Here is a 17,547-nt window from a genome sequence, read left to right as displayed (position 1 = left end):
GCAGAAGCACAGTGAGCTGAGGAGCCTTCGCAGGGACAGCCGCCCCCGGTGCACACACCCTGGTATTCTCCTGCCCTTCCCCAGGTGAGTGACCAGATGGGGGTGGGTGGCCAGGACAGGGGAAAGGACCCACCGCACAAGGGTGCTGGGGTCAGCAGACACCCCCAGCTCCATGCCAAGAGCCACCTGGCCTCCCATGTCCTGCCAGTCAGGGTCTGCTGCTCCCAGCCCAGCTTGCTCTTCCCACCCAAGTCCTGGGTTCCCAGCCCCTGCTCCTCACCCAGCCTCCTTCTCCGCTGTCTTCTCTCCTCCATCTCGTTTCTTCTTCCTGCCCCTCTTCTTCTGGCCTTGCTTTCTTGGCCAGGCTCTTTCTCTCTAGTTGTTACTAGCTTTTCCAAAGGAAAAAGAAAAGCCTATTTTTGTCTTCTTCCCTCAAGAAAAGGGAGGTGTGCGAGTGTGAACATGGATGTGGGTGTTTGTGTGTGTGAGAATGCCTGTGTTGTGTCAGATCCCTGAGGTGTGTATGTGTCTGTGTGGGTGTAAGTTGGTGACTGTATTTGTTTGTGTATCTGTGTGTACGGTCTGTGTGTGTGTGTGTGTGAATTTTTGATGGGGAGTGTACAGGTGTGTATTGGGCACGTTAGAAGTCTGCAGCTAGATAGGAAGAGACCAAGAATCGATGCTGCCTCCGAGGGGAACACAATGGAGGCTGAGGCCCTCCTTAACACTGGAGCAAAAGGATCTCTTGCTTCTCTCCTGCCTGCTCTGCTTCTAGGGCCGCTGGACTCTTTTGTGGTGGAACCTTTAACAGAGAGCCCAGGGCACAGGGAGTGGGCCAAGGGCAGGCAGATACAGCTGATGCAGCTTCCTCTTTGATTACTTAGAAAATCTGGACTAAAATTCTATTTAATTTTAGTTTAATTCTACTTATTTAGATAGCCCCATATGGCTCCTGAGAGTCTGTTAGCTCTGAGAGAGCAGGAAGCGGGTCTGATTGGTCCACTCCTGTATCCTGAGTGGTCCATAAAAATTACCGTAAGAATGAGGAAACTCTGGAACCAGGAATGATGAAGAAAAGGCCAGCTCATCCAAATGGCCCTCTTCATCTCCTCCCCAGGCATGTTTTCACAGTCCAGGGAAGTCCCTGGCTAGAAGAGGCAAGGAACAGAGGCCAAGTCTGATGGTGGCTTCTAGGCTACAGAGGAATGGAGGGAGAGCGGGGAGGGGCCATAGAAGAAGAGGCTGTGGGAGAGGACAGGGAGGAAGGTGGGTGGGACTGAAAGAGGGTTGCTCTCAGGGCCCTGTTAGGGCTTCCCAGGATTAGGAAATGCTCCGGTTTTGTGGGTCTAACTTCCTGAGAGGCTGGGCCGGGCTGAGCCTGGCTGACCTGTTCCCACTTCCAGGAGGATGACGAGGGGCAACCCTGGATGCAAGCCCAGATCCAGCTTGACACCCTGACCTGGAGACGGAGAGGCCAGGGGGAGAGAAGCTGGAGTCGGAGGACCCAGGGTTCCTAGGAACTGTGGGAGGGGCTTGGCTAGGCCGCATATGTGACTATGTGACGAGGCTGGGAATTTCCCCCAGTGTCACTTTGCCTTTCCTCTCCTCCAGTGGTGCCCTAGAAACTGAAGTGTAACAGGCAGGCCCAGGGACACAGGGAACATAGTTGGGATGGAGAAGGGGGAAGAGGGGAAAGAGCCTGGAGAGTAGTCAGAGCAATGCCTTCTAGGCCCAGCTCCTCAGAGGACAGTGTGATGTCCAGGGCAAGCTGCTCCCCAGCTCCAGGCCTTGGGGTCCTCCTGGGGAAAGGAGAGAAGCAATCCCTGCTGCCTCACAGGATGGATGATCATAATGATCATCACTGAGGCCAAGTCCTGTGGCATTTGATTGTCACCATCCTGTGAATTGGGCACAGTTATAACCTTCATGTCATTGATAAAGAAACCAAGGCACAGAGTTATAAGTGGCAGGGCTGTGATTTAAGCCCAGAGGCCAGAGCCCACACCTTATCCTCTGCATGACAGTCTCTTAGGAGACGGGCAAGTTGTGGATATGAAATGGTTTCATTCACCTTAAGGTGCTGAATGAATGTGAAAACTTCTGAAGATACAACTACCTCCTCATGCAGGTATTTGGGAGGTGGATAGAGAGAATTAAAAATGTGTTCTTAGGCAGAGGAGAGAAGCTGGGACCATGGACTCTGCTCATTTATTTACTTTTTACCAAAAACTGCCACAATTGCCTAGAACAATTTTAGTCAGTATCATGTGCTTGACGTGCATTATCTCATTTAACTATCATCAAAATCTCTCTCTAATATACACTTACACCCAGCACCAAAAAGTACCTAGAATCCACTGGAGGGTTTTACACTCCTGAGATTGCCTCAGGCTATGGATCTAAGGAAGGGCTGCTCTTTTCCTAGTTCATTAGCTGCTCCCCCTGAGTTCCATTCTCCCCTAGCCAAGGCCCTGATTCACTCATTCTCCTAATGGAATGAGGCATGTGCTTGTTTGATTTAGATGCTCCATTTCCAATCAGTGGGGTATGTGGAAACAGCACTGCGCTGGGAGCAGGATACTTGGGTTCTGTCCTGTGTATGAATCATAAACTCAACGTAAGACCTCCCGCAAATCCCTGCCCTTCTCTGGCCCTTGGTGTGGTTCCAGCCCTACAATGAAAAGACTGAGTTGATCATTTCTTTTTTTTTTTTTTTTGAGACGAAGTCTTGTTCTTGTCCCCAAGCTGGAGTGCAATGGTGTGATCTTGGCTCATTGCAAACTCCGCCTCCCAGGTTCAAGTGATTCTCCTGCCTCAGCCTCTCGAGTAGTTGGGATTACAGGTGCCCACCACCACGCCTGGCTAATTTTTGTATTTTTAGTAGAGACGGGGTTTCACCATGTTGGCCAGGCTGGTCTTGAACTCCAGATCTCAGGAGATCTGCCTGGCTCAGCCTACCAAAGTGTTGGGACTACAGGCATGAGCCACCGCATGCCCCGCCTGGGTTGACCATTTCAAAAGACCCTTCAAGCCTGGCATTCTGAGTTCTATGTCTTGCTAGCTGGCAGGACTTTGGAGCATGATGCTTAAGAGTGTTAAGCATTTAAGAGCCTGGATCTTCAAGCTCTGGTTACTTGCTGCGCTGTAAGACCTTGGGCAAGTCATCTAATACCTCAAAGCTTCAGTTTCATCTGTGAAATGTGGATGATAATGGTACCAACCTCATAAGCTGGTTGGGAGACAAATTATGAATAAAAGCGCAGAGCTAGCACACAGCAAATACTCCATATGTTACCTTTTAATGCTTTCATTATGCAGCCTCCACCCCTCTTCTGGCACTTGGTCTAGGGTTAAGTTGGTTATAGATGGATTTTTTGTATGTTTTTTATTTCCTTCAAATGTGTATCTGGGTCTGACTCTGTAGCTACCTCAGTAGAGGTGGTGGAGAAGGGAGTAGCAGAAAGGAGATTGAGAAGTTGTGCGCTTTAAAACAAAACCAAATAAAACAAAACAAAACAAAGGCAGTTTGATCTTCCTTGTGGGTGTGACTTTGTGCGAGTGCTTGTCATTACTCTGGAAGAACAAGAGGTTGCACCTGCCTGAGTCACTCAGCTCCCAGCGTCAGGCCCAGCTTCTTGACTTGGAAATCCCCTTCCAGACCACAAGGTAGCAGGCAGTGCCAGGCTAGGGGGCCTGTCTCCCATTCCTGCCACGCCCCCAGAGGCTAGGGTCTCAGAGAGGATGTGTATGGTGGGATGGAGCCTGGTGAGGTTGCACTGCAGAGTTTAACAGCAAAGTTCTACCCAATGCATGCAGCCCACAGCTAGACACCACTATCATTTCTTGAATGCCTACTGTGTGCTGAGCCTTGGGCTTTATTTGCATTATCCAATTTATCCTCATGATCACATGAGGAATAGGTATATTATCCCCCATTTTCCAGACAGAAGCCTCAGGCTTAGAGGGGCCACCCAGGTAGTAAGTGGCTGAGCAGGGACTGGAATCCCATTAGTTCGATTCATAGCCTGTGTTTATGACAGTGGTGAGTTTCTGCAAGACAGTGAGAAAAATCATGTCATTGTGAAGACAACCTGGTACAGCGGACCAAGCACACAGGACTGGGAGCCAAGGCCCTGGATTCCAATCCCGGTTGTGTCACTCAGTGTGTGTGGCCTAGAGCAAGTCCTTTTCTAGACAGAGGACTGAATTTACCTATCTGTCAAATAGGGGTTTGTTATCAATGGGCTCCAGGGCCTCTATCAGGGTGGAATACCCTGAAGACAAACCAAGACTTAAAAGAATGGAAGGGGTGGGGTTAGTCACGACTTATAAATAAACAAGTTTTCTCACAAATTGTAACTGTTAAGAAAAAGGATCCAGAACTAGAAAATCAGACAAAGAGATGACTGAATGCCATTTTTACGTCAAGCTTGAGAATTCCTAGCGGGCACTTTGAGAAATGAAACTGCCCAGCTAAGGCCAGACATGCTACAAAAACAGCTGAAATAGTGTGGAAACAAAATGCAAGTAATTAGAGACCAGTCATTTTTAGGTGAATTTTAGTTTTCAGTGGATAGAGGGTGGGGGTGGAGAAGATGTGGGTTGGGAATAGGAACACAGCATTGCAGGAAGAGAATTGGGAAGTACAGGCAAAGAGCAGGAAGAAAACTGGCAGGTGGGGACCTGATGGGTGGAGATGATGCCTGGGAGATGATACCAGGGCCAGGATTCCCAATTTCTCTGTAGGATCCCCCCAGTGGTGACACTCAGTGGTGCTTTGGTGTTTGCATCGCTTCCTCCCTCCCTTCCTCCCTTTTGAATCGAGCCATAAGTGTAATTCTTCTCATAATTAAACTAGAATGAATATAGTTTTGAAGATCTGATAACACCATTGAAGTAACTGAAGGAACCCTAGGACGTTACAAAACCTTAGAGAATCCCCAGATTAGGTATCTAATTTGGTCAAGCGTCTGCCTGTGTATTATCGCGAAGTCACAGTTGATTGATGAGTCTCTCTTCTGTAAAATGAGGGTGTGTATTAAACAGTTCCCCAAATCCTTTCCCCTAATTCTTTTCGAGGATGAGGGCCTGTCAATGACTAAGTTTTCAACAGTACCAGTGAAATGAATCTTTTGCAATAGGTTTTTCATAAAGCTATATTTAGTTTAAAGAGCCCCGTTCTTTATTCCAAGGTTAGGCCTTCTACTTTTTGGAATTAAAATTTACCTTTCTCTCTTTTTAAAAATAAAAGGATAAACTTTTAAAAAGCTTTCCTACCCTTAAAGCAAGTTTCTGTTCCTTACCGGTCTAGGAAATTCCAGTCTGTTGGGATTATCTAGCCCACATATAGGTAGGTAGGGTGGAAGGCGGCTTCCGGATTTGCCCACCTGGGTTTGAATCTTGGTTCAGCCCTTTACTAAGGTCATCTAAGCTTTTTGTGACTCAAATATTATTTATTTTAAGAAAAGGCAGTAAAACCCACCTCACTAGGGTGATTGTGCAAAGAAAATAATGCACGCAAAGCATTTACAATGCCAGGAGCAAAGCGTTTACAATGTCTGGGAATCCTTTACGATGTCTGGAGCAAAAAATGTTAGTGGTAAGTGTCTTTACGGGTCCTTTCAGCTCGGAATTTCTATAGTTTCGTTAAGAAGAGTCCTGGAGCTCCCTGGACGGAACTCGGGCCCTGAGCTCCAGCTCTGGCTTAGTGCCAAATGCTTACGTGCCTTTTGGCAGGTCCCCTCCCCGCTCTCGCCACTCGGCACAAGGAAGGGGCTGGGTGGTCTCTGTGGCTCGCCTCCGCTCTGAAACTCCGACTTTCAAGGTGGCCCCAGGCCTCCGCCAGGGGCTTCCGGGGCTGGGAGTGCGGCAAGGGGCCGCGCGGGCCCGGGACGGTGGCGCCAGCGAGGTCGCTCCTAGAGGGGGAGGCCGCCGAGGGGACGTGATAACACCGCGGGCCCCCGGAACCGCGGGCAGCCTGTGTTTACCTCGCTCGGTCCCACCCCTGGCGGCCGTGGGCCCGCCCGGAGCGCGCGGCACGATTGGGCGAGCGGTCTGCCAGTCTCCGGGGACTTTCCCAGGGGTGGGGCGGCCCGGCTAGGCCCCCGGCACTTCCTAGTCCTCGGCCGGGTCCCCCTGCCCCCGCCCAGGAGCCGGAGGAGTGCTACGGGGGCCCGGAGCCTGTCCCTGGCCGCTGCCCAGTCCCTGGATTCGGGGCTGGACGCAGCAAGCGGGGCGCTGTGTCCCAAAGTTCCCGGTCCTCGGGTAAGCTGGTCGGGCCGGAGCGGGGATGGAGGGGAAGAAGGGAGGCCGGGCCCAAATCGTCCAGAGCATCGGTGGTGGCGGGGCGCGAGCTGGGAAGATGGTTTGTGCACCCGGGCCCCGCGCGCGAGGTCCCGGGGCCTCTCCGCCAGCTGCCAGGCAGGGCAGCGAGGGGACTCCCTGCTTGGCGCTGGGGCTGGTGGGGGGCGCGCGTGCGCACTGCGCGGGGCAGCGCGCCTGAGAACGGCGTGGGGCGGCTGTACAGCGCGCAGACCCTCCGGGTGCGGGCGGCGCTGCGGCCGTTTGGGTGTCTACCCTGTGGAGACGAGTTTCCTACGCGGCGTCAGGAGTTTCGTATAAAGTTGTGGAAGCAGTGTACATATGTCACGAGGAGGAAAATAATAATTCTTATTGGGTGCTTTCCAAGTGCTGATCTTAACGCTGTACGTGTATTAGACTCATTTAATTGTCACTTCCATCCTAAACATTGTTTTTATCTCCATTTTATGCTTTAGGAAACCGAGGTACTTGGAGCTTGAGGTCACACAGCTGTGAGTTGCAAAGTCAGATCTGAGCTCAGGCATTTGACTCCAGAGTTCCTATTATACGACTTCTGCTGAACATGTTTTGCGTGCACATTGTTGGAGACATTTGTGTACATGTGCAGGATAGATGAGTGTCCAGGAGTGCTTCTGGGGATGGAGTTTGAAGGCTGAGCTTTCCACTGTAGGACATTTGTGTGCACGTGTGCGTTGTACATTCATTGTGTGTACAGGAGCAGATGGGAATTTTGTGCGACTGGGTGAGAGATTGTGTTTTGGTAGGGGGAGGGAGGGACTTTTGTGGATGATGCAGAAGAATCAGCAACGTCCTTCCCCACCCCCTTGCAGAATGACAGTGCAGGGAAATGTGTAGATTCCTAATGCATCATTTTTTTTTTTCACAGTGCCGTCAAAATGGGATTTAATCAGCACTTACTCATTTTCCAAACAATGGGGTGTGATAGAGGGGAATTTGGCATCTGATGAGAGGTCAGAAAAGGAGACTCAGAATTTTTAAGAAAAATCCTTGACAAAGGAGGGTAGAATTGTATTAGGAGGGTAGAATATTAATTAGTACAAACTCAGCATCCCCGTGGTGTTCTCTGTTTTGCAACAGAAGAAACTGAGGCAGTGAAAAAACTGCTAATGCTAATGCTAATAGCTTACTATGTGCCAGGCACAGTGCTTACATTCTGTATCTTATTTAATCTTCTTTTTTTTTTTTTTTGAAACAGAGTCTCACTTTGTTACCCAGGCTGGAGTACAGTGGCGCAATCTCGGCTCACTACAACTTGCCTCTCAGGTTCAAACTATTCTGCTACCTCAGCCTCCCAAGTAGCTGGGATTACAGGTACCCGCCAGCATGCCCGGCTAATTTTTTGATTTTTTAGAGACGGGGTTTCACCATGTTGGCCAGGCTGGTCTCAAACTCCTGACCTCAAGTGATCTGCCCTCCTCAGCCTCCCAAAGTGCTGGGATTACAAGTGTGAGCTGCCGCGCCCAGCCTCTCTTAATCTTTCTAACAACTCTTAATTTTCAGATGAGGAAACTGAGGCCTAGAGAAGGTTAAGACTCCCAAGACTAGCAACCCTTGAATCCTGGAGTGTGTTCCCTTTCCCCTGACCAAGGCTGCTGTCCTGGTGTGTCCCGGGAAAATAATGTGATCAAGGACTGGCACTTCATGGAAGCAATTGATCATGCCTCTCTGGAAGCTGCCACTGGGAGTGTGCAGTGTTCTACACGCTTATGTAACCATGTTTGTCTCCCAGTCTTGGGTGTTCCATGGGTATGGCATGGCACTCATGCTGAGGGTTGATGCCTACCCCTGGATACCCCCACCAGGTTTTTCGGGGCCCCAGGAAGCTGTGGGGTCTGAGTCATACCCTTACCCCCAGTGCTGCCTGTGACTTGGGGCCCGGATGTCCCGGTTGGGTCAGGCCGACCTGATTTGAGTGAGGCAGCGTTGTAGGTGGTTGTTTGTCTGCCTCTCTCTCCAACCCACTGGTTACTGTTTTACCCGCTGTGATTTGGCCACACCATGCTGGCCTGCTTTTCCCTCTCCAGCAAGCCAAGCTTGTTCTCATCCTTAGGCTTTCAAACGTGCTGCTCCCTCTGCCCAGAACATCTTTCCCCAGCTTTTCCCATGACTGGTTTTTCCTTATCGATCAAGTCTCAGCTCAAATGTCAGCTCCTCAGAGGGGCCTTCCCTGATCTTTTTATGCAAAGCAGCCCCTTTTTTCACTTTCTGTCATTACTATTTTACTTTTCTCATGCATGTATCATGCTATGAAAGAATCTCGTTTATTTGCTGATGTGAAAGCATATGCATAGAACTTAGTGTCTGGCAAATTATTTTTAGTGTTTATTGTCTTTCTCTTTTCCTAGAATAGAAGGGGGTGAGTGTAGTCCTCTCGAGTGTATTTCTGTAGCGGGAGAAGAGTGCCTGGTGGATGGCTTTTCTGAGTTTGTTCAATGAATGAGTAGAATAATGGCACATTTCACAAATGAGGAAACTAAGGCCTAGAGATGAGAAGGCAGGAGTAGAACCAGAGTCTGCTCTCCCAGCGCTCTCCCAAGCATCATTTCCTGATGGCTCCTGTGCCCAGTACCATGCAGTGTCCTTGATGCACAGGTGCATAAAGAGCTGGCTTTGCCTTCCAGGAACTTTTGGTCAAATGGGAAGATGTGCTATGAGTGAGACCTGAAAGGCATTGTGTGCCAGTAAGTGCCAAATGAGTCGGATTGGCATAGGTATAACTGGAGTGCAGAGTAATTTGGGGGCACCAGATGGTTGGGGGGGGGTCTTCTGGAGGGAAGTGACTTCAAGGTCGGACCCTAAAAAAATGACGAAGTGCAGAGTGGAACCTGGGTCTGTTCTGGGACTTAGTAGACTAGTCAGAATATCTGGAATCGGCCTCTCCTAGGTTGAGAGAATTGACAAGTTGGCCTGGGAAATACCCTAGAAGATTTTGATACCAGACACAGAAATACTGATTTTTCTCCTTAGCAGCATGGGGAAATGGTCAGAGCAGTTGGTACACAAACTTGAGCATGCATCAGAATCCTGGGGGTGGAGGTGGAGGGTAGTTGTTAAACACAGATTGCTGGGCTGCAACTCCAGAGCATCTGATCCAGTGGATGGTGGCGGTGCCAGTGCCGCTGGTCCGGGCTGCTCCTTGAGCACCCCTGGTGAAGAGCACATGATTCAGTACTTGGCAGACCTGGGTAGCTGTGTCTGTCACTCTGGGCCTCTGCATCCTCACCTGTCAGCTCTGTATGACATCAGTGCTACCTCCTAGAATGGTGGGAATTAATGGGACAGTATGTGGCAAGCACTCAGCACGGGCCAACAGTGTGGTAAGCGCTCAGTAAATGGTCGTTGCTATTATCGTTAATGATGCTAATCATGAACAGGATTCCAGTAGGAGATGATGAGACTGGTTTGATGTTCTGTGCTCTGGATAACTTGCTGCTAAGGTTTGACTGTGTCCCCCAAAAGTTCATGTGTTGGAAACATAATCCCTATGCTTCATGAATGGATTGTCAGCTCTGCCCTCATAAATAGATTACTGTCACTATCACGGGGCAGGGGGAGGGGGAGGTTAGTTATAAAAGGGGCCAGTTTGGTCAGTACTCTCTCTGTTTCAATCACTGATTTTCTTCTTTTGTCTTCCACTTTGGCATGACCCTTGCCAGATGGTGGTGTCATGCACTTGGATTTCTCATCATCCAGAACCGTGAGCCAAATAAACTCGTTCTTTATGAATTACCAGTCTGTGATATTCAACAGAATAGTAGCAGAAAGGAGACTAAGACACTTGCTTTCAACCCTCTGCCACCTGTGGACCATGCCGTGTCCCCTCTGGATGAGTTGTCTTTGGCTTTGTCTCAAGCATCCGTCCCTGTTTGGAGTGGTAGAAACTCAGATGTGGGTGGGGCTTTGAAGACACCTGGCCTGAATTCCCTCAACAGCCCTGGTGCCCCTCTGCGTGGCCCTGACTCCTGGGATCAGGGCACTCTCCCCCTTGTAGGCAGCCCCTTCCAGTGCTGTTCCAGACTTGTTTCTTTTGTGGGCCCACATCAGCGCGGGTTCTTCCTTTCTCACCTCCATCATTCTCCCTCATTGCTTACCTGACCACTGTGAGGGATGGAGAGAGGCTGAGCAGTAGCATGGTGTGGTAAGAGAGTGCACAGTGGCCACCAGAGGACGGGGTATGCATCTCTTCTGTGCTACTGCTGTCCCATGCAGCTGTGGGCATGTCTGTTCCCCTTTGTCGGCTTTGGTTTCCCAGCTGCAGAATGAAAACGTTTCACTGTCTGGCATCTCAGGGCATTCTCTTCCAAGTCTTAAAACCTCTGTAACAACCAACAACCAATGATTGGGTCACCCTCTCTTTGGCTCTGGCAGCTCCTGGTTTCCCCCTGGGCCAGGCCTTGCTGTGCCTGCCCTCCTAGATTCTTGCTGCTATGTCCCCACATGCCCGCAGTGCCTGCCCCTCCTATCCCTGGCCATCTGTAGGGAGGGTATCCGGGCATCCTCCAGAGAGTTGCCACAGGAAGGCACAGGGTAGCTGCGTCCCCTTGTTCTGTGCTCTGGAAAGACCTTGGCAGCCACCATGACCGTTGTGGGAAGTTCTTGATGATTTTCCCATGACTGGCCCAGGACAGTCACTCTTCAGATTGGAACGGATGACTGGCGAGCAGCAGCTGGCTCTTTGTCTGAGGGCTGCTCTGTGCAGAGCTGAACTCTTCTCTCCCAAGGACCTCACCCTGAGGCTGTTCTTTGAGAGGCAGGAGCTCTGTGTCCTTGAGCACCTACACAGTGGACAAACCGGGCAGCCCAGGCAGGGGTATGTGTGGGGGGGAAGTGGGTGTAGGTGTGTGGGTACTGTGGGAGTTGTGTCACCAAGGAGTCACGCTGAGAGGCCAGGGCAGGTATGGGACTGCCCTATGAGTCAAGGGCCTTTGGCTCGGTCTCCACCTACTCGGCAGAGCACTGGCCAGGCCCTCTGTTGGCCTTCAGGCTGCTCATCCCCTGCCTTCATTACAGTCAGCTTCAGCAGCAGTCTCAGGAGCCTTGGTCCCTCTCCACCCATTTCTGTCTCTGCAGGTGCAACTCCTGCCTGATCCGGTCCCCAGGAAACTGGCAACATAGACTTTTAGAAAATATTGTCCTAAGCACATTAACACAGGAACAGAAAACCAAATGCTGCATTTTCTCACTTATAAGTGGAACTAAATACAGGCACTCATGGACATAAAGATGGCAACAGTAGACACTGGAGACTACTAGAGTGGGGAGGGAGGGAGGCAGGGTTGAAAAACTGTTGGGAACTGTTTTCAGTACCCAGGTGATGGGATCGTCCCTGCCCTAATCACGCAGTACACCCAGGTAGCAAACCTGCACATGTACCCCCTGAATCTAAAATAAAAGTTGAAGCAGAAAAAAAGCAAAAAATACAGTAAAAAGAAAAGAGAAAAAATGAAGGAGTCTGTCAGATATAGAGGGTACCATGCAGGCACCTGCACGCTCACTCATCTGGTTTAAGAAATAACACATTTTCCAGGCCGGGCGCGGTGGCTCAAGCCTGTAATCCCAGCACTTTGGGAGGCCGAGACGGGTGGATCACGAGGTCAGGAGATCGCGACCATCCTGGCTAACACGGTGAAACCCCGTCTCTACTAAAAATACAAAAAAAAACCTAGCCGGGCGAGGTGGCGGGCGCCTGTAGTCCCAACTACTTGGGAGGCTGAGGCAGGAGAATGGCGTAAACCCGGGAGGCGGAGCTTGCAGTGAGCTGAGATCCGGCCACTGCACTCCAGCCTGGGCGACAGAGCAAGACTCCGTCTCAAAAAAAAAAAAAAAAAAAAACTAGCCGGGCGAGGTGGCGGGCGCCTGTAGTCCCAGCTATTCAGGAGGCTGAGGCAGGAGAATGGCGTGAACCCGGGAGGCAGAGCTTGCAGTGAGCTGAGATCCGGCCACTACACTCCAGCCTGGGCGACAGAGCGAGACTCCGTCTCAAAAAAAAAAAAAAAAAAAAAGAAATAACACATTTTCCAATCACCTCGAATTTCTCCTTCATCAGCCACCAACAAGAAACAAGTGTTCTGAATTTAGTGGCTTTTTTTTTTCTTGCATTTCTTTAAAGTTTTTTTTTTTTTAAATAAATGTGTGCATCCCTAAATAATACATAGGTTTTTTTATATTTGAAAACGTTATTTAGGCTGAGCGCTGTGGCTCATGCCTGTAATCCTGGCACTTTGGGAGGCAGAGCAGGCAGGTGGATCTCTTGACCCCAGAGTTTGAGACCAGCCTGGGAAACATGGCGAAATCCCATCTCTGCAAAGAATACAAAAATTAGCTGGGTGTGGTGACGCATGCCTGTAGTCCCAGCTACTTGAGAAGGAAGGTGGGAGGATGACTTGAGCCGGGAGGTTTAAGTTGCACTGAACTGAGATCATGCCACTGCATTCCAGCCTGGGCGACAGAGCGAGACCCAGATTATTCCATTCGTATCTCCAGCTGTGGCTCATCTTTTTTCACTGCTGTATAGTATTCCCTGATAGGAAATTGCCACAGTGTATTTATTCATTTTCCTCTTCATTTTAGGTAGCTTTCAGCTTTTTGTTGTTAACACAAGGCATCTTTGGCTTTTATCTGAGTACCTCAGCCCCTATCCAGCCTTTTCCTTTCTAGCTCCTTGACAGCCATTATTGCTCCTGTCTGGGTAGCATTTTAAGGTTTACAGAGAACTCTATGGTTCCTACTTGGTCCTCACAACATTTCCATAGGGAAAAACAAGGAAAGTGAGGCCTGCCGAGGGTCATTCGGGAAGGGATCATAGCCTGGATTTGAATCTGTGAAACCCTCTTTCCACCGTATTTTGTGTAAGGGGAATCCCCAAAATTGGCATCTTACCTCTTGGAGGCAGGGGTGTTACAGGGTTAAACTCTGGTTTCAAGCTATCCTCCTGCCTCTGTCTCTGGAGTAGCTGGAACTACAGGCATGCACCACTGCACCCAGCTCACTTAAATTTTTTTTAAAAAATATTTTAAAGTTTCCCTTTAAAAAAATTACCAAATAACACATGATTATTGGGGAAAAACCCCCCAAAACTCAAGCAGTGCAAAAGATATAAAGTAAAAAAGTGACAGTTGTCTTCTCTCTCCTTCCTTTCCCCTTCCTCTGTCCCCACTGTGTTTAAAAATTAATTTTGTAATTGTATAAGAACAGGACTAGTTTTCCCATGTAAAAAGTTAAAATAGCATAGGTAAAGCAAAAGTTTCTTTTGGTTTTAGTTCCTTACCCAGGTCCTTCTGTAGAGCAGTGTACTAGTAGCAGTTTGGTGTGTATCCTTTGAGACTTTTTTCTTTTCTTCTTTTCTTTCTTTCTTTCTTTTTTTTTTTTTTTAAGAGACAAGAGTATCACTCAGGCTGGAGTTCAGTGGCATGATCATAGCTCACTGTAGCCTGAACTCCTGGGCTCAAGTGATCCTCCCACCTCAGCTTTCCAAGTAGCTGGGACTCCAGGCATGGGCTACCATGCTCCACTAATGTAAAAAAAAATTTTTAATAGAGTCCGGATCTTGCTTTTTGCCCAGGCTGGTCTTGAACTCCTGGCCTCAGGCAATCCTCCCACCTTGTCCTCCCAAAGCACTGGGCTTCCAGGCCTTTTTCTATGCACATTTAAGATTCCGTACACATTACATACACACACACACACACACACACACACACACACACAGTTACGTGTTTTTGAAAAAAATAGCGTCCTGTTACACATATAAATCTGCACTTTGGTTTGTATTTTATGGGCATTTTCCTGTATCACTGCCAAGCAATCTACCCTGTTCTTTTTGATGGCTGTATAGTATTCCATGAAATGAATGGTAGTTTGTTTAACCAGTCCCTTCTTGATGGACATTCAAGAATAGCAAAAATGTCTATTACAAAGCATGTGGCAGTGTACATTTTTGTCCAGCTTCTGTGTGTACTGATGCAAAGATCTCTGGATTCCTACATAGGGCATTACTGAATCAATCAGACTTCTGCCCTGTTAGGTAAGTCACACCTCCTCAAGCACACTTTTTTTTTTTTTTGAGATGGAGTCTCACTCTGTCTTCCAGGCTGGAGTGCTGTGGCATGATCTCAGCTTACTGCAATCTCCGCCTCCCGAGTTCAAGCAATTCTTCTACCTCAGCCTCCCCAGTAGCTGGGACTACAGGAGTGTGCCACCACACCTGGCTAATTTTTGTATTTTTAGTAGAGACTGGGTTTCGCCACGTTGACCAGGCTGGTCTCGAACTCCTGACCTCAGGTGATCCGCCCGCCTCAGCCTCCCAAAGTGTGGGATTACAGGCATGAACCACCGCACCCAGCCCTCAAGCACACTTTGCTACACGAGAACTTTGTTCTCACCAGTTAGGCATACATGCAGGTTGTTGTCATTGAGAAAGGACATTCTTCGGTGGGTGACTCAGCTGTAAGAAAAGCAAATGTATACTCAGTCTACCTCAGTAGGAATATACTACCTAAAAGGGTAGAGGTGAAAGTCACTCTGCATTTGGTCAGGCAAGCCATACCTGGAGTGTTGGGTCCAGTGCTAGAACCAGCTAGAGCTAGTGTGGGGTAGAGGGTTGGTGGGGGGCTGGAGAGGGGGCAGCCCCTATGTGGAACAGTACAGGGGAAAGGGCTGATCAACCTCAAGAGAAGGCTGCAGGTTCCAAATGTCTTCAGGGCTGTCCTGCTGAAGATGGGCATCTTGTTCCTTATTCCAGGGGACCACAGAGGGGAGAGAAGGGCCAGTAGAAACAGAACTGGGAGCAGCCTAACTATAGCCAGTGCTGGCTGCCCCAGGAATTGTTTTGGGGAGGAAGTTGGTGAGATCTGGATTGCTGAAGTTGGCCAGCTGGAGTCCCTGGGCTCCTCAGAGGACTGGGTAAGCACAGGATGGAATGTCCTCTGAGCTCCCTTCCAGCCTGAGATTCTAAACCCTGTTGACTGCAGGTGATGAGGGGCAGATTGCCACCTGGTTGCATATAAAGCTAGAGACATATAAAGGCAGGGGCTAGGAACTTGGGGCATGTTCTGGAGAACTGGAAAGCAGGTCTGGTTTCCTACCTCTGAGTGTCAGCCTGCCGCCTCTCCAGGCAGTGCAGAGCAGTGGAAAGGGCACCGGTTTTGGAATCTGACAGATTGAGGCTGCATTATTTGTTCTACCACTAACCAGCTGTGTATTCTCAGGCAAATGACTTAACTTCTCTGAGTCTGCTTCCTCATCCATGTACCGCGTCTGTTGGTTTCCTTGCTGGAATGTGTGGATGATAATTTCCATCTCTGTGGCAAGAAGAAAATGAGGTCATGTGCATAATGGTGCAGCCCAGCGCCTGGCATAGGGTAGCACCTAACAAACTGTCACCCTCTCTCTGGCTTAGTTAGGTGCTCTCCCGTCCTCTTTTGCAGTGTGAATTCTGGCTCAGGTGTTCAGCAGGTGGTGTGTAACCTGGGCCTCGGAGGCTGAGTGGAGACAGTGGGGCCTCCTTTGTGGGTGACTCAGGGGAGGGGAGAATGAAGGACATGGGAAGATATGTGCCATGTTGAGGAACACAGAGCAAGCTTGGCCGGAGCCTGGTACAAGTTAGGCAGGAGGGGAGGACCTGGCACAGGGCTGTGGATGTCAGCTGAGGGTCTCTGACTGCACTCGGGGAGGGGATAGCACCCATGAAAGCTCTTATGGGAGGACTGCTGGGTTAGGGAAATCCACCTGGGCCTTAGAAGGGATTGGAGCTGGGAACTGGAGCCGTCTTAAGGTTAAAAGGTTAAAGAAAGTAGTGCTAATAAATTTCAGATCCTGAAATGTTAGAATTAGAAGGGGCCTTAAAGATTGTCTGTGCAACCCCCCATGTTATTACTATTTTTGCAGCTCCCTCTTTTTAGGTAACTGAGGCCTAGTGAGGGTTAAGATGTTTACCCTAGTGTACGTTGGCTTGATCCCACAGTTCTGGAGCCCCAGCTGTTTATATGAGACTCTGTGCCTGCAGCCTCATTATTGCTCAGTTGATTGCAAGGACGGAGGAGTTAAGTCTGGGCTCCTTATTGGTGAGGATGCCAGGGTGGAGCCCTTGAATACACACTGTCTCAAGTAGGTGCAGTGTCCTCACTGATGTGTGAACCTGACAGCCATCAGGAGAGCGCAGCCTGGTCCTTTTCTCTTTTAAATTAAAGACCGTATTTTTTATAGAGCAGTTTTGGTTCACAGCAAAATTGAGATGAAGGTACAGAGATTTTCCATATACTGCGCCCCGCCCCCCACCCCCAACATGCATAGCTTCCCCCATTATCAATATCCTCTACCAGAGTGGTAGATTTGTTACAGCTGATGAATCTACATGGACACCACTGTCACCTGGAGTCCATGGTTTACATCCGGGTTCCCTCTTGGTGGTGCATGTTCTGTGGGTTTGGGCAAATGTGGAATGGCAGGTGTCCACCATTACAGTATTGAACAGAGTGGTTTCACTGCCCGAAAAATCCAACCTGGCCTTTGATGGATGGGCCTGAGGCTGCAGTCTCCCCAGCCTGGAAATTGGTGGGGGAGGACTGGAGGTCATCATAACACAAATATGTGGACAGTTTTTTGTCTATGTGTGCAATGTGATATCATGGCGTCTCACTTCCTTTCATCCTTGGGTGGAATTGCAGGATATTCCCGTTTACAACAGAGGAAATGAGGCTCAGATTCTCAGTCGTTGGTGAGTGTGGCATCGTGGTTCAAGGGCATCTTATAGCTACATCTTCACTAGCTGTGGTGTGCCCGGGCACCCTGCTGAACCACAGTTAAATGGTGATTTGAGATCACTAGAGAATAAGTGGAGGCCAGAACCTAGCTTACTGAGCTGAACGAAGAGCCTAAAATCCCCTGTTAAAGGAGGGAACATATGGGAAAAGCCTTGGCCCTTAGATCAGCTGGGCACGGTTGTGGGGTTGCCTCAGCCTTTTGTTAAGCATCTGCTGTGTGCCAAGTACTGAGCTAGTTACTGTATATGCTTATTATTTTGGAAATCTTATTATAAAACAAGGATGTGTTTCTTGTTAAATCAGATAATCAGGGAGTATTGCATAAAGTAGAAAGTGAGAATTCCCGTCCAACTATACACATTGTTTCATTTGATTTGTTTGATCTTCTATCAGGTAGGTTCTATTATTACTCCTGTTTTACAGATGAGGCAACTGAGGCTCAGGAAAG

At 49.2% G+C, this 17,547-nt stretch overlaps 1 protein-coding gene across 24 annotated transcripts in view; it reads left to right on the top strand.

The window, feature by feature from the left end:
* The window catches only part of TNIP1 (TNFAIP3 interacting protein 1), a 57,832-nt gene continuing 40,285 nt past the window's right edge, over nucleotides 1-17,547 (top strand). For 11 of the 24 annotated variants that reach the window (XM_045395011.2, XM_005558298.3, XM_073994615.1 and 8 more), the window contains exon 1: nucleotides 6,079-6,264. The gene's annotated coding sequence lies outside the window, so the exon portion shown is untranslated. Of the gene's footprint in view, nucleotides 85-6,078; nucleotides 6,265-6,776; nucleotides 6,813-17,547 lie in introns of those variants that run through there. The other 13 variants (XM_073994612.1, XM_073994611.1, XM_073994614.1 and 10 more) reach the window with 2 other exon arrangements.

Source organism: Macaca fascicularis, chromosome 6 (assembly GCF_037993035.2).
Source record: "Macaca fascicularis isolate 582-1 chromosome 6, T2T-MFA8v1.1".
Lineage (NCBI taxonomy): Eukaryota > Metazoa > Chordata > Mammalia > Primates > Cercopithecidae > Macaca > Macaca fascicularis.
Note: the sequence above shows the minus strand (reverse complement) of the source record. Positions and strands in the feature narration are given on the sequence as shown.